The following is a 16,862-nucleotide window of genomic DNA, read 5'->3' as shown; positions in this document are numbered from 1 at the left end:
TACTGCCATTTAAGCCATCGAGGAAGTTTCAGGCTGTCAGTTCTTCAGAAAAGAAAGCAACGCTTTCTAATAGCAGACCGCTATTTGCTATCCATGAGCACAAAATCCCGCTTTGCGAACACCAAACCACCAACAGGAGACATCTGCTTGGCTCCCAAGGTGCAGATTTCCTGCTAGGCAGTGGTCTGTCCTTGAAAAGTTGCTTTCTTGTAGAAAAATCCTATAAAGACTGACATGGGAAACCCTTTCCTATGAGGAGGGTCTGCACAGCATGCTGCACATGGGCTCATTCTGCTGCACAAATGAGGTTTTCCACCTTCGAAAGGGAGGTGAGATTATACGATCCGCCCTTTCTGTGTAGTGTTGGCTCTAATAAATGACATTTAGAAGGTCAATTTTTAGGGCATGAGTGCCTTTCTTACTGATGGGCCAGCAGAACCCGTGGTGTGTTTGCTGCTTTGCTTCTCCAAAAAGGAAACCGCCCTGGATTTCACCTCCTAGTCACCAGCCACGGGGTTTAGTCCCGTGGGACAACCATTTTTCTGTATTTCACCCATCACTAAACAAAGGCGTGTTAATCTGCTTGGCTTGAATAAAAGGCAGCTATCATCCCCCCGAATTCCAACGAGACCATGACTATTTGGTTGACCAACTACCACCATAATATTGGTCAATGTGTGACAGCACAAGTGGGTCAAATGTGAACCAGAAGCTGAGAAAGGAAGGATGATTTGGTTCGTTTTGCTGATTAATGCACAATCGTAGAAGGACATTTTCATGCTTGCCCACAAGTCCCATGATAAATAGAACCTTCTGGGACTTTCCCTTAGAAATTATTTCCTTCTTGCCAGGAATTTTTCCTGCTACTTAGCATGGATTTTAATAATTTAAGCCCACCCTTTTTAGTGATGTCATTCTTGCAAAATTCTTAAGATACTTCATGTTAAATAGGCGTCAGTTTCTTTTTATCACACTAAATTCAAACTGAATATGCTATTCCTTCCTTAGCTTTCACCCCTTGCACTGAAGAGCAACTGCAACACAATATTCTTGCCTCTGCTTTCATAGTTTCTCAGTGACATTCGCATTAAATGTACACCAATTATCAGGTATGGTCTAGAAGCAGTACCACCCAGCTTTTGGAAACAGCATCTCTATACCCAATGCCAACAAGCCTTTACTAATGGAGAGCCAAAATGGTTCTGCTTCGAGAGAGAACTGCTCGGCATCAAAGCCCAGCTTCGGAGCAGAATGGCGCTGACTCCAGCGGAGTCAATACAGGGAACAATGACATAGCCTGCAGACTGCCTTACGAACGGGTGATTACAAGTTACACATTACCGCATGAAAGCATGACGCCAGCTCCCAAGTATGACTTACACAGGAAGTCACTGACGTGTTGCTGTCAGAGCAGCGCGCGAGGTGCGTGTCTCAGCAGCCTCGCCGCCTCCTTACTCTCTGTGGTGGCTGGGACAGCCACCAAGCATCGCAGCTGCCCCAGGAGTTCTCAGGAAACACCTTGTAGAAATACATCTCGTGGGGAAAAAAAAAAAAAAAAGTGTATTGCAGATGGATGAGCTCTGAGAAATCCATATAATTTTATGGAGTCGTGTTTTTACTGACATTTAAATTGTAAATTAGAGGCAGAAGAAACATGAGAGAATTTGGTTAAATGTTTGGACAAAGTGCTGTGCTCAGTACCGCTAAGACTCAAACTTCACAAAATAATTCCAACGTAACACATGCAGAAAAACAAATCACCCTGTGTAAATAACCATACTAATACTGGGATTAACTGGCAATCTGATAAACTGCAGCTGGCAGATGCCTTTTAAAACAATACTTAGGGTACAAGAAAGCTTGATATAGACCCAGATTAAAAGCACAGCTATACCCAACCAAAAGCAACAACAAAAAAGTGTTTTGGTGAAGGTAACATCTGGAAGTTAAAAATAAAAATAAAACCTTTTAGAAGAAAAAATGCCTTAGTTTTCCTCTCAGCCTGAAACACATTTTATGTAAGCCTTCCAAATTTAACAGATGAATGCCTTAATTTAACTACTGGAATTGCCACTCGCCCTGTACTAATTGGAAGCAATAAACTTGATGCCTATTGTTAGAGCATCCTTTTTGTGAATGAGATATTGCTAGTCTCATTGCACGGGGATTTTAGCAGGACAAATATGTTTCCTCTGAAAATAGGAAGATGGAGCACATTACGCCAAGGACAAAAACCTCTTTGCAAACACGGTGACAAGTACCAGAATATGGTGCTTACTTTGTGCAGGAAATCCCCAAAGATGTATTCCGAGGAAATTCCCAAACATTTGTTCATCAGGGTGGGGACTGCAACGTGAAATTCACTCCATCGGGGCTCCTTGCTGCCTGCTGGAGCAGTGTGGGACCCCACAGATGCATTTGGGGCTGGTGCCCAGCACCCATCCCAAAGCTGCCAGCCTCAACATCACAGGGCTTGTGCAATTCAAGGAAGCCCCGTGCAGTTGTTATAGCTGGCAAGCTGTGCTGGGGGCTCTAGCTATTCTTGGGAATGTGGCCCTCAAAGGCCTTATGGCCTGTGACTTACACGTATGGAGCAGCTTAGGAACTCCAGTTTGAAAGAAAAAAGCTGAACTGTGATACACACTAAGACTATGCAGGAATTGAAAGTTATTCATCTATGTTTATGACTCCAATGTTAGGCTGCTTTTCAGGAAAGCTGTAGCATTCAGTGATGTTTGACTTAGGAGCTAAACAGTTGAAATTAATCTTAAATTATAATTTTAAAATATACTTAGAATCCATTAGGTTTAAGAGAGTGACTGCTACACAAATCTACCAGTCTTCAGTAACCCAGACAGATCTAATGTTCTCGAGGTGACTATTACTTACTTAAAAGCAACAGTTTTAAGTTGTTTTGGTAATTTGCATCAAAGTTTTAGCTAGTTTTATCTTTGTTGTTTTCTTCGTTTTGTTTTGTTTTGTTTTACACATTTTTTTCCCCCCTAAAACCACCAGAGGGAGACAGGTTCTTTTTGACTCCAAAACAAAAGTCTTATTTCCTCAAAAACATGCCGAGTTGAATTTTCACTACAACTTCCTCCATTAGTCTCACAATGCCTTTTCTTGTTAATTTTGAATGTTGTTATTCATACTCATTTTGCTTGCTCCGTTTATTCAAGCTTAAATACCTACTGCTTACATCTACAGATGTTTATTCAGTAGTATGTTGTTATTAATAATTCATTGGGAAGTTCTTTCAGGAAAAAATGGGATATCAGTGTTGGTAATGAATGAAAAAGATGAATGGGCCATGGTTGTTTTTATTGTTTCACTGTTATGCAATAGATCATGTGTTTTCACTGGGTGAGGTTTATATATAGCTCTTAAAATCTACACAATAGTTTCAGCTACGTATGAGTTACATTTAAGCTCAAACATAAGAAAGTTCCCCTTTGCAAACCAAAAGAGAAAAAAAAAAACAAAAACAGCCAACAACCAAAACCAACAACAAACACAGAAAAAACACTAGTAGGTACAAGTGCAAGTAAAATCTTCTCTTCAGTTAATTTCTTAGGACCCAGGTCCTGTTTCAGTAAGCGAGAATTTAGGCACTAAAAGCCAAAACACTATTACAGATCTTGGCACAGAGAATTAGGTATTCCCTGCACAATTTAAATAACATCTCTATGGCATAGCATGACAGGGCACACATTTGAAATTCATAAAAAAATTCTTATATTTACCCCAATTTTCTTCAAGCAAATTATGTCTAGAAGAGCTGTTGGACCAGGAAACCTAAGAACATAAACAAATGAATATATTTTACTACTGGTTTTACTGTAAATATTGTGATAATTTTTCTTTTCCGTATAACTTTTTATAGATTGCTTGCGTAGAGAGGAAATCGTATGAAATGGTTTTGGATAGGAATGACTGTGCTCAACTGAAGACATGCACGATTTTTGTCATTTGAAGGCTTTAAATAAAAAGAAGCTTCCACTCAAATGGAGTGGAAGTGGAAAAGTTAGAAAACACAAGCAGAAGGTGTGTCAGTGCTGCAACATGTTCGGGAGGCACCACGGGATAGTTTATAGCCTACAGTATGCATTGGTAAGGGCAATTAATGTAAGAACGATGCCAGAAAAACCCGAGGGAGAAACTGTGGACAACAGGATGCGTACCTGGAAATAGCAATCATTCCTTGGGTAAAGGTAATTGAGGTAATTGGGAAGACTTCTGGCAAATTAGGTGCTTGAAATCCCAATCACAGCAAGTCATGCTTAATCAGACATCTAAAGACAGAGGATGATAAATCTTCATATTGACTGCTCACCGGAATTGCCCTTTATTGAAGGATTAAAAGAAAACAAAACCAGAAACAGTCATAGCAATCCTATACAGTATGAGGCTTCCACAGCGATCTTTATCAGGTTGTTGAGAAAAAGGCTACAGGGACTTCTCCCAGCTGCCCCAAACCCTGCAGCCCTGTGGACAATCCCAGCCCTTGCCAGCACAATCTGATATTCCTTTCCAGCATGAGCTAACCGCCTGAGGCTTCCTGTAGTCTCGTAGTGACCCCGGGTTCACCAGTAACGTGACTTCTCAGGTCTCCAAGCGTTGCAAGTCGATGGAGATATTCCACCCTGAAGAAAAAGGAACAATTTCTTATGTCATACGTTTGTTCATAATCACACAGTACACGATGCTGAGAAGCAATGCTCAAACCAAATGCATTCAGTGAGGCAGTTTTCGTGCCCCTGTGCAAGTCTAATACTATCATGGCTTGGCCCTTAATCCTTGTATTCTGGTACACAATTTTTTTGGGTAGTTTCCACAAGGGAAGTTAAGCACACAATGTGTTTCCTGGAGGACATTAGAAAAACTGGTTATCAGGTTAAGGGTCAACGATTCAAATTCAAGATTTTAACTAATGGATGCTCTGGAAGCAGCAGAATTGATTTAAAATGCTTGAAATCCTTGCCAAGATGCTTTAGTTGGTAAATGAAGATCTCAGGCTTAGGAACGACAGGTATGTAAGAGCAGAGTACTGGCACGTTATTCGAAGGGACTTACTGCTTGCATTTCTTATTTACTTTGTTATTTCACAATTTACTTTATTATTTTATTATTTACTTTATTATTTTATTATTTACTTTATTGTTTTACATCTGGAGGACAAAGCTGAATATTGTTTTAATAAAAGTGATCTCCGAGGTCAGTGGAAGACTTTTCAGGTAAGACAGCAGCAGTCAGCACCCAACAAGAAGAAGCTAACGTCATTAATACACGTTGCGATGCACCTGAACAACTGGAGACAGAGTTCATGCGTGTGTGGGAGGAGAGAAGTAGCGTGTGTTCACATACACACCTCCTGGGAAACTTGAAGGAGGAGTACACCACGCAGTTCTGGCCTCGTTACAAACACTGTCTTCACGGGTACTCCTCGCCCACCAGAGGAATCCTACCAAATCTACCTGCAGTTCTGTCAGAGCCAGGTTTATGCTCCCAAGCATGTGTATGCAGAATATATCATGAACACCACTTACCTTCCAAGGTGCCAGAGGAATCGCCTGGTCAGCAAAGCTTCTCAGGATCCACAGTCATTCCTCTGCGATGAAGCAGTGACACATCAGGTGATAACGAATTACAGCACTCACCCTAATTAAAAGCATCGCTCAAGCAGCGTTGAAGCATTTGCACACGTAGTATCAACATTAAGAACATTACTTTTTTTCTAACTATAAATGTAATATTAAGAAATAGTAGGCCTTTGCTTGAGAAACTCACTGTAGAGTAGCTGAAAGATACAGAAGACCATACGGGTGAAAGCCTGGCACTTCAGTGGAGTGTCAAAGGCTAATTCTGCCGGTGACACACTACCTGTGACGCAGTGCAGCAAGTATTTAAGTTTATGCTTGTGTGTGGTGAAAGTACAGACTGGTCTAGTGACTCCTTAAAGCTTTCTAAAGCTTGGAAAGTGGAAAAAAAAAAAAAAAAGTTTTCCACTATGAAGTGGAAAAAATTTTCACTACGTATTTTAACTAAATCCCAAACATTTCAGGGAAAAAAATATATATATAAATACTACTTCCATTAGCATAGTGCATAGCCCTTGGGAAGAGCAGAAATTCCTCACCCAAGTCAGGAATCACATCACAGTAGCATTAAGCCTGATCTTAATTTTGAATATAATATTTTTGTATTTGATATTTTTCTCTGCTCTCATTTAAAGCAGAGCCTAAGAACAAAATTATCTTTGCTTTGTTCAACTAAAATCGATGGATGATTCCACCTGCAACATTTTGGCAACCCCCAGAGGTACCTAGCTGAATCTTTGACCTGTGGGAAACTACTTATTTAAATCCCAAACTAATGAAAAGGTAGCTCCTCCAGCTATTTATTTGTTCGTACTCTGGTACCAAGGTCATCCTGTCCTTCCTAGTCTCACATAATTAGAAACAAATCTGACCCTAACTTGGTCATTAGATTTTGAAGTAAAATGCCTATCTCCTATCTGATATTAAAAGCCTTTTAAATTCTGCAAGGTGCAAGTGAGAAAAGTATTTTTTTTCTTTAAAAAAATATATCCTGAGATTCAAAACCTGCATAAAGATTAATACTCTAGTCTTATAAAATGGCCAGCCATGCAATGAAGTATTATAAATGTAGTTCCTGACTACCACACTTCCTAAAGCAGCAAAGAACATGCAGTACTGATCATCACTGATCTCTGTCTTTGGTTAAGAGACTTTAATAGCTTCTTCAAAAGACAGAAGTGGACTTTTTTCACCTCCCCCCCAAATACAGGAAACAACAGCTATCATCTTCCAAGGCTTTTAGAGAATTATTTGGATGCCTTTGAGTATGTATTCAGTAAGTTCTCACAGCTTTCACTAAAAGGCCAAGATTATTTTTTTTCCCTTTCCTAAAATTATTGCTATCACAAATTCCAGATTTTGGAATAGTCAGACCTAATCCTGGTCTCAACTGTATAACTTAGAAAAAAATTTTAAATACCAGATTCATAAACTCTGCAGTCACCACACAGCTTTCAAAGGAAAATGGCAATGTAGCCTGACAGCTGCAGAGGGCTTTTGCCGAAAGCATTTAAAGAATTCTTCTTTAATCTGATTTTAATGGAAATTAAGCTTTCCTCACTGTCTCTTTGCACCAAAATTAACAGGGTTGATCTCACAGATAACTAAAACATTCCCTGAAAGTCTGGAGTCAGTTACATGCGGTCTCAGAAGTTACTATCGCCTTGGATTCACAGGAAAAAAGTAAAGAACCGTAAAGCAAAAAGCTGAAGCTGTTTCTGTAACAGCACGTGTCGTAATGCAGTTTGACAAGGCTTCACCCCACACCTCCATACAGGCGATCTGCAGCAAACCCTAGAGTTCAGCCAGCCTCTGACAAGCACACCACACGGTAGGCAGCATGTGGCTGAGACCAGAGCACGGGCATCCAACTCCCCACCAGCTCTTCCAGCAACTCCCCTTGAGCCCTAAATGACTTCAGAAATCCTCATCACCTTTGAATCTCATTTCAAATGTCCTACTTTTAACAAGGCGGTATCCCTTCTGAGCATAATCACCAAACCTATTTTTCCACCGTGGTATTTCTTTTCCTTTTTTCCCCCTCCTTACACAAGCATGCAGTTATTTCACCACTTCACATTGCAGCCAGTGACCTGGGCCAAGTCATTAAGGGCCAAACTGCACTTTTGTAACAATGCAAACTCTGCAACTCATTGGGAACCATTTAATTCGTTAATAGAGAACGAATGCTGCCTTATGCTCTCAACGAAGTGCACGCAGAATGGCCCACACATGGAAACCTGAGAGCACTGCTAGAGCATGGCTTGCACCTTTGCAAATAAAGGGCTTGACAGACAAACCCCGTGCCTGCCTAATGGCAAAAGGCAGACAGATGCAACGACAGAGGTGGAGCTTATATTGAAAGCTTTTTTATTTTATGAAACCCATGCTTAAGCTGTACACTGCCCTGTAATCATTAAGCACTAGGAATAAAAGCTTTAGGCTGTTGCTGTGAAAGAGGATTTGCAAAAATCTGGCGCCGGTATCTCTACTGGCTTTGCAAACCCTCAAACAATTAAATAATCTGATGGCAGTTACTACTAACCTGTAGCCACACAGAAGTCAAAACATTTTGATGCATGGAAAACAGCAATTTCACTCAATATATGGAACCCACGCCCTTTGCTGTAGCCGGGGGAAGGATGTCTCTCGGGGGGGCTGGCAGGGGCTGCACATGTCCCTTTGCACGAGAAGTTTTGAGGAAAGGCTCAGACAAGCTAGAGAAGAACAGAAGAAAAGGAATTGTTGCTGTTAAAGGCTTGTCATCCTCTGCTAATGAGACAACTGAACCTGAACCATTTCCTAGATGAAGCTGTACCCTTGCAGCAGCAGGCTTGCTGAAAGAGTTTGATAACGCTGTTACAACAGGCAGGGTTTGCTTAGGCAAACCAGTTTGCCTTGGCTTCGGCTCACCAGCCTGCCAAATGGGCATTATCTAACCGAGGCTTCGTGAGACGAGGAACAACTGCGGAGAGCGTTCAGACACGCTGACAGAAGCTCTTACATCTCCTACGTTGCGTTTTACATTTTTGTTGGGGGAACATTTGAATTCGGAAGGGCAATGCTGGGAAAGTTAGGTCAGGAGAAACAAGAGAAAGTGAAATAAAGCCCAGAAGTGTTGCTGTCCTGATCTATTTTTGTCAGACAGGTCAGCCTGTCTGACAAACCCTCCCACCTGCACCTTTCTGTAAACATTTCCAGCAGCTGCAGCAAGTCCCACGGAGGTACATGGCATTAGGTACCTCTTATTCCAGCATAAACACCAGAAAGGTAAGCAGCTTGCAGCTAAGCGAGTCTAGGAAGCACAAAGGCAGTGGGTCACGGTGCAGTTTTTGCACTTTCGAGCTGTACCAACCATTTCAGAATGAAAGCTTCTGGTTTTCGTTTCCAGCATGGTGCTTGCTCCCAACATTTCTTGCATCTCAAGAAACAGACCATTTAGGTCAACTACAACTTCCCATCCAAAGCTGATATCCAATAAAATTAACAGCTAGACATCAAAGCACGTGGCTGTACAGATTGTCTTTTGAAATAAAGCTCAAGCTATGCAACTGGCCTGCTCCAGGACAGCTCACTTCGTTAGAACAGTCTTGAATTATGATTTAGGTCTATTCCTCTGCAGTAGGTACAAGTCTGCATTTTCATTTTCTAAACACCCACCTTGGCAGAGACAAGCAAATTACAGGCAACGCTCTTTCAGATGTTCTTACCCAGTCTGATTTTTGTGACATTTCTTTGCTTTTGAGGTAAGGAAAGATATTTGCAGTGCGGTATTAAAAAAGACAAAGAATAAAGAACTGTGGTTGATAAAGTGCAACCTGTGACAGAAAGCATGAAACTACTTCTAAACTACTGTATGTTTAGCTAGGGTTTATACAGGTCAATACAAAACATGCAAGTTCCCGCTGACACCTCTTGCAGAAATCCCCTTTTAAAGCTTCAAAGAAAGGAAGAGCTGGGATGGTTTCCTGTTCTGTCATAAAGTGCCCTTGCTCCAGAGTATTTGCACCTCTTGCTCATGCTACTACTAAAGAGTAAGTGTTTCATCTCTGATGTAGACAAAACGTTTCCTGATGGCCAGGGTCCAAACCAATGCAGGATGGAACAAGCCATATCCTCCCCTTACTGTAACATTCACATTTCCTCAGCAAGTTTTTCAGGAACAGGATAATATAGGGGTCCAACAAAGACACCAGTAAGGCTTTTTGCTAAATGCCATTCCTTTTTTCCAGTGTGAGGAAACACACACCTCCCGTCTGATTGTTTTGACGAGCACACCAATGTATCCCTTTGTTTTATTTCCGACTTCCAAACCTGTAAATACTGTGGACATCCGTAGAGCAGTGCTGACAAATATGCATGTTTCACTCCAGCGTAACCAGAAGCAGCATGGACAAAAGAGGGATTGCTTCACACCGTGGAATGTCGAGAAAGATCAGGGAAACAGTCTCCAAACCAGAAATGTTCTTGTGATGGTTTCATGAGAAGGCTCAGTCTCCACACACTCCCCGTGGAATGGTAGCAGGGGAAAAAACAGACTGCGGCTGCACAGGGGATGCAGGGGAGTGACAGCTACTTCTCCACGAGCACGGCTGCAAAGCACAAAAAGGAAAAGGTGATAAATTCTCACTTAAATCTTCAACTTCCTGAAAAATATGATTAAAATGCACAGCCACCTGCGTGTTGGCTCGCACCCGTGCATGCTTACACTCACAAGTTCGCACTCATACTGACGACTCTACCCTCACACACACCTCCCACGTGGCTGTTTGCTCATGCACACGTAGTCCTGCTGTCACACACACTCTCGTGTACTCACACACCTCCTGACACAGCTGCACCTCCTTGCACTGACAAGTGCCTCCCCCCTCCTCTTGAGATTTTCTTACCAGAGCTGGTAACTCATCAGCTATGCATTTTGTATTTTCAGCACTAAGTTTTGCTAATAGCACTAATTATTTTGCCTGTAATTAAATTCATCGGGAACTAAGCACCGCTAATTGAACAGCCTAAAAGGAAACGAAGACCTTTGGCTCGTACAACTCATGGTGCAAGGTAACAGCGCTTTTCACCCGTAGGAGCAGACCTGTACTTTGCACAACACACAGGAAAGTGACAAGCGTGTGCTGAACTTTACTCTGGGACCCATCAGATCCTACCACATCTCTCCCCACAGAGCAGTTAAGCTTATATTTTAACTCTGACTTGCAACCCAGCCCGTAAGGTCGGATAATTTCCTAGAAGAGCCAGCTTGGAACATGCCAAGCCAGCAAAACACAGGCAGCCGTGCTCAGCACACGCTGCTGAACCTGCCAGTTTATCTGGTGGCCTTTCTGGGATGCAGGTACACAAGGGCTTTACACAGCACCATACCAATCCTCGTGGCATTTTGTGCTCTCATTTTCCTGGCAGTTCCATCCGTTCTGCTACTTCCTATTTTGGCCACCTCCGAGCATTGATATTTTCACAGAACTTTCTTTTTTTACGCGTCCACAACTGGAGGAATAGCAGAGTGGGTCTGAAGCCTGCTGTTTGGGATGAACCATTAAGACTGCCTTTTCCTCAAGGCAAATCATTTACATTATTGATGCATTACTTGCTGCTTTTCACCCAGCTGAGTATCATGATAGCCTCTGCTGCTCTGGAAGTAAAGGTCAGCCTTCAATTCTATAACCAAGTAATTCCCTTTCACTGGCAAGCTTTCTCACATCATTTTCTACCCTTTTTGGGATCGCCTATGATAACATTGAAGCAGAGCAGCCTGATAAAAGTTCCTGGGAAACACTACAACTGACTGCACTCCCTTAAGTTCAAGTTTATTAAAAATACGTAAATACAACAAGAAACCTAAACACCACGAGCATAAAGCCCTCTATTTAGCCCTGATGTTTCCTGCAATAACAACAATAATTAAAAGCATGTAATTATGACAGGAAAAAAAGTAGATACAATTTTAAAGAACAGTTTTGTTTTTTTTTAAATGACTGCCACAATCTTATAAATATCTGGAATAATGCCAGCTTTTTCCTGATTTTCAGGTGTTACTCATATTCATTATGACTAGAAAGGCAATATATAAACCTCAGGTGACTTGAAAAATACATAATAAAATGCTGATTTACCTGGGAAATAAAATAAAGACTGTATCATGAATAAAGAAGTAGATTTTCTTTTAATGAGACATTTAATGAGACTATTACCATAGTGCTTCTTGCTCAACATGAAACTGTTATGAGATGCATGCTTTACCACAAACCCTTTCTTCTACTTTTTAGTCTATCCCTTGATGGAAATGGGAACCCCATAAAGTGGTGTAAGCAACACACGTGTTCCTGCAACCACAGTACCCTGCCATTTACTTCTTGTTTCTCTTACAATTTATGTTATTTCCAAGCCTCCCCCATTTGAGCTTTTACAAGCTAAGAGGCCTTACCTCCTTCTTAAACAAGATATCATTCCTCATCTTTTTGCAACATTCCCATGTTGATGCAATCTCAAGTTATCCTCATGCGCTGTACCAGTATTCATTTGATTTTCCCTCCACCTTAAAGAGTGAAACTTTTTTTTGAAACTAAGCTATCTTCCTCAACTCTCTCTGTCCTTTCCTCGAGAACACATTATAGCTCTTGCCTCAGCTATAAATATTTAGGCGGCAAGATTGCACCTGCTTCTCTGACCACATTCCCTTCTTTGTTTCTAGAATACCCTGCATTTTTGCCAGATTTTGTTAAACATGCATGTAAAGCTTCCTCTACATAGAGAAAACCGTCTTTGTCAATGTAAAACTAAAATTACCCAAGAAGGCTCCCTCCCCCTATTTCTAACTGTAAGCCCTGAGTCACTGGCTTGCTTGTTTTGAAAAATATATTTTAAGTTTCAGAGAAACAAAGAGATATTTAAAAAAAAAGCAGTCCTAGATCTAAACAAACGCTTGAATGTTTTGCTGCACTGTAACCTATATATTCCTGTTTTCAGGTTAAGCTATTTGGCTGCTAAATTTAAGAGTTGTTGAATTTAAAAGCTGCATCTGGTTAAGCATGTTTACCTCCATAAAACACATCCAACTGCAACAGAATCCTCTTTGATCAGGTCAAAAATTATTATTTTTATTCTAGAGGAGCCATCTTATTATAATCAGTAAATTAAATTTTATATTATGAAAGCATTTCTTTATCCTCACACTTTTCAACCCTAAGTTCACAGTATTTCGTTTTTCTTTTCCCTGAGAATACACAGAAACATTTTTAACCTTGGATAATCAGTCTAACAATGAACGCATCATTCAGCAAAATCTACAGCAGAAAGCCAACTAGATACATGCCCAAGAAAGGCCAGGCAGAAGATGACAGGACAGCTTTGGACTTACAACTTGCACAGACAGAGGTTTCTTGTTCAGTGTCTGAACTGTTCAGCACGTAATAGAAAGAGGTCCCAGAGTTCCTATTACTGCAAAATAAATAGCAGTAATAAGGATAACTCTTCTTTATTCCATAATTGTATTTCATTTTGGTCAGTGTGAGGAGATAAATTTCATTTCTACTTCTCTAAATTAACTAGTGTAATGAATTTTTCCTCAAGCAAGGCAATAAATACATTCTTGTTATATGTAATGTAATTATAACTACCACCAGAACAGGTCGAAGAGGTATCTAATAGCTAACCAAAACAATCCACCTGTTTTTTTGTTCCAGTTAATCACAGGACATGACCAGAAGCAGACCCACCAAGAGACCAAACTGCAGGCACTCCCAGTCACAAGACAGGCACACGTCCCAGCCCACGGCTGTGGTTGTGCTGCCAGATGTGTGAGGGGGCATTGGGGCAGCCCCAGAAAACCAAGGATACACCCTAGTTAAACCCCTCCACCCCTGAGTTAAAGCAGGTTCCAGCCTGAAATGAAACAGCCACGGTGTGTGAAGAAAAAGCAGCTGCACAGCTAAGCTGAAGTACCTGTCACCTTGTCAAACCGAACGTGAAAACTATCCTGAAATAGTCAAACCTATGATGGACGTCTTCTCCACTCCACGCAGCAGGATTTACAACAACACGGGACCTGCAAGAAGAAAAAAGAAAGAAAGATCTTGTTTCTAGAACCTCAAAAGCTTTCTGCTTTTTTTCCTACTGAGAGCTGAGATCTCAAGCTTTGTGCAGAACAGCTGCCATGATGTGGGCTTTTGGGCAACTTTTAAGAACTTTTGGGCAACTTTTATCAACTTTTGGGCTAGCTCTATCCAAAGCCTTTTGCTCTAGATGTCATTAGGTTTGTAGTAGCCAAAATTAATATATCATGCTGCTGCAGTTCTGCAGCAGAAAGAGGTATCTTACACCAGTAAATTCACCTCAGTTGTACAGGGATTAATAAATCAGACCTATATACCAACTACTAGGGTAAGACAACTTGCATATCTGTTAAAAACAGAAGATCTGGCACACTTTGAGGCAAATATTTCTCCCTGATGAGAAGACAGAATGAGCAATTACAAACAAAAACCCACAGCCCGGTAATTGCACCCTTTTAGAGCCGTGAGGTCCCACTAACAGCCTGAAGGTCACTGAATTTTCACCTAGGAATCCTGCTGAACGCCTCCGTAAATCCATAAGTCCTCTACACCCACATTAGTCAGAAACTCCTACCACAGCTTGAATGTAAGGAAGTGATTTTGTTGAGAGAAAGTCTAGCCTCGTTACAGCAGGGGCCAACACCCAACAAAATACGTAACTGGGACGGAGCAAGCATCCAGAAAGCCAGGATATGGCCATAACTGATCGACTAATTAAGCCAATAACTACATTTAGACACAGACTTTCCAACTGCGCAGACATATAAATAAACCTGGGTAGTATTAATCACTGAGAACATGAACTGCACTTGTTCAAACTTGGGAAAGATTCGACGCACACGTTTATCACAGGAAGAAAACGCATGGGCCATACGCTAAGCTAACAGAAACCTCATACAAGCCCTTGGAAACCAACGCCTCCTCAAGCAGACAGGAACCACCGCACAGTCTCACCAGTGAATTAAATCCATTTTTACCCATCCTTTCACATGAAACCCACAGCCCAGATCCTCCCCCTGCCTTCCCCCCCTGCCACCCCATTCTAGATAAATTAGGCATTTAACCATGACACTCTTACATTCACCATCACTACTTTATTTCCATTTCGGGCCTGTGGTTATGTCACTTAACTCTCTGCTGTTGTGAAACAGAGCAAATTCCTTCAGCAGCCGCAGCTCAGTGGCTAGCAGGTACTTGTACACGTCACAGGAAACCACACGCCGTGCTAGCTCAACATGCCTTTCCCAATAACACCACCACCACGGGCAGAAAGGCACGGAGAACAGGCATTACCCCAGCCCTTCATTTCTACGTGTTTTTTCCCCAGTTCAGTTGGGAAGTGATATGGTTTTAATACAGTTTCTGTCACTACTGCTGCTTGTGGTGGACAGAACTGCGTGGGGAAGAAAAAGCCTCAGCACCAACAGTTACTCAGGACAGCCTTGAAGTTACCATCTGACCTTGTGGCTGAAACAGAAACTAGTGCTAAAAAGTTAGCCTTTCTACACACTTTTACTCTGAAGCAGTAAAACTTTCTGCTGTTAATGGCAAAAGTAGCATCTGTCATTGCACTTCCCAGAGCAGGGAGACAGCAGAGCAAGGCTCAGGATGCAGAAGTTAGGACTCCTGCATCAGAGACATCTCACTACCTAATGCTCTACCAGTGGGAGTCGTAGTATATCAATAACCTTCCACAATATAGTAAAAGAATAACACCAAAAAAGTATCGAGGGCATTCTTGTGTACAGAAGTCCTCTTCAAATTCTCCCTATTTTCACTACCATACTGGAAAACGCAACAAAATGATAGCCAAAGACAGTCCTGCTCTGCCATGCTATGTCCAGAGCAAAGAACAGAGTTTCTCAATTTCAGATTAAATCAACTACTTCCCTTGAAATACCGAAATCCTAAGTGGTTTTCAGACCTTGCAGCTTCCTGACTGCTTAAACTGAAGTAACGGTTAAACACCCAAAGGCTATTTCTTAAACCACCTAAAACAGCAATCAAACAGCTTTAGATGATATGTAGCCAACCCCAGGGGAGCTCAGATCTAAACAGACCCCCAAAATCCCCCCACCCACCCACAAACCCAAAGGAATTAAATAAAAAGAGAAAAGGTTAAAAAGCAAAAGCCAGAAAAAGTAGAATTGATCTTAAATGCATTGACATCTTGTAAATTGTAACAGAAGAAGAAACTAAATAGACATAAAGCAGGAAAGCATAACAGAACAAACTTAGTCACTGCATCGAAGTGAAGGAATGTATTTTAATCTCAAAGAATACACCAAGATGCATTTTCCTGCATTCAGGCATGGCATATCCCATATTGATAAAGTCAATAGTGATAGGATTATTGCCTGGCCACCCTGGCCGCCGATATTTTTACCATCATGTATTCTAAATCAGCCCTCAAAGAGCTTGGCATCGTGCCGGACAGGGGAAAACAACACTGTTTGGTAGACAAAGGGGCACAGAAAGCCTGCCACAGACTACTTCTTCCTCACAATTATATTTCACAGAAAACAAAAGGGCAAACCGTGCCCTCGCAGCCGTGTGATAAAAACCTAGCTGTGCTGTGACACTCAGCCAAGCTGCACGAGGCAAGGACGACTGCGTCCTCAGCAGCTCCACGTCACTCAGGGACACCATGGCAGGGCACCAGAACACGTAACACAAACGCTCCCCACAGCACGCAGGTGACAACACTGGGCCTCTGCCACGGAGTTGGCACCTTTGACCTTTGTGTGTGTGTGTATATTTATATATATTTAAGCAAGAAAGCAAGAAATCAAAGCTCTCCTCCCGCAGCACTGAGGTATTCCCGGACAGACCACGGAGCAGCAAGCTTGCGGGTTCTTTTTGCACAGATTTTTGGCACGTTTTCAACGGGACTTTTAAGTGTCATTGTGTGCTTGTTTCAGCTGCGCCATCAAAAAAGGCTGCTTACATTTTTACAGTAAGCTGCTTGTGATTATTTGTGATTACTGAGCTGCTCCCATGAATTCACGCACAGTCGAGTCCAGGGCTTCCAGGTCCCAGGTCTGCAAGCTAGTGAAGGACATTAACTAACCACGACACCGTTTCTGAAGTGGAAAACGTTGTGGGAAAACGTAATTTCATAGCACGGAGCAGTAAGTGTTTCCTGGGCAGAGGGGGAAGGCGCGAGCAGCACCAGCCCGCTTGCTTTGGGAGCTCCCTGCCACCA

At 41.8% G+C, this 16,862-nt stretch overlaps 1 protein-coding gene across 1 annotated transcript in view; it reads right to left on the bottom strand.

The window, feature by feature from the left end:
- The window catches only part of PIK3C2A (phosphatidylinositol-4-phosphate 3-kinase catalytic subunit type 2 alpha), a 51,149-nt gene extending 45,724 nt beyond the window's left edge, over positions 1-5,425 (bottom strand). The window contains exons 1-3 of the mRNA XM_082761699.1: positions 5,369-5,425; positions 4,182-4,643; positions 3,744-3,795 (exon numbers count right to left, since the gene is read on the bottom strand). The gene's annotated coding sequence lies outside the window, so the exon portion shown is untranslated. The remainder of the gene's footprint in view (positions 1-3,743; positions 3,796-4,181; positions 4,644-5,368) is intronic.
- Positions 5,426-16,862: the final 11,437 nt, after the last annotated feature.

Source organism: Aythya marila (assembly GCF_965140915.1).
Source record: "Aythya marila genome assembly, chromosome: 5".
Classification (NCBI taxonomy): Eukaryota; Metazoa; Chordata; class Aves; order Anseriformes; family Anatidae; genus Aythya; species Aythya marila.
This window is presented reverse-complemented; position numbering and strand designations above follow the sequence as displayed.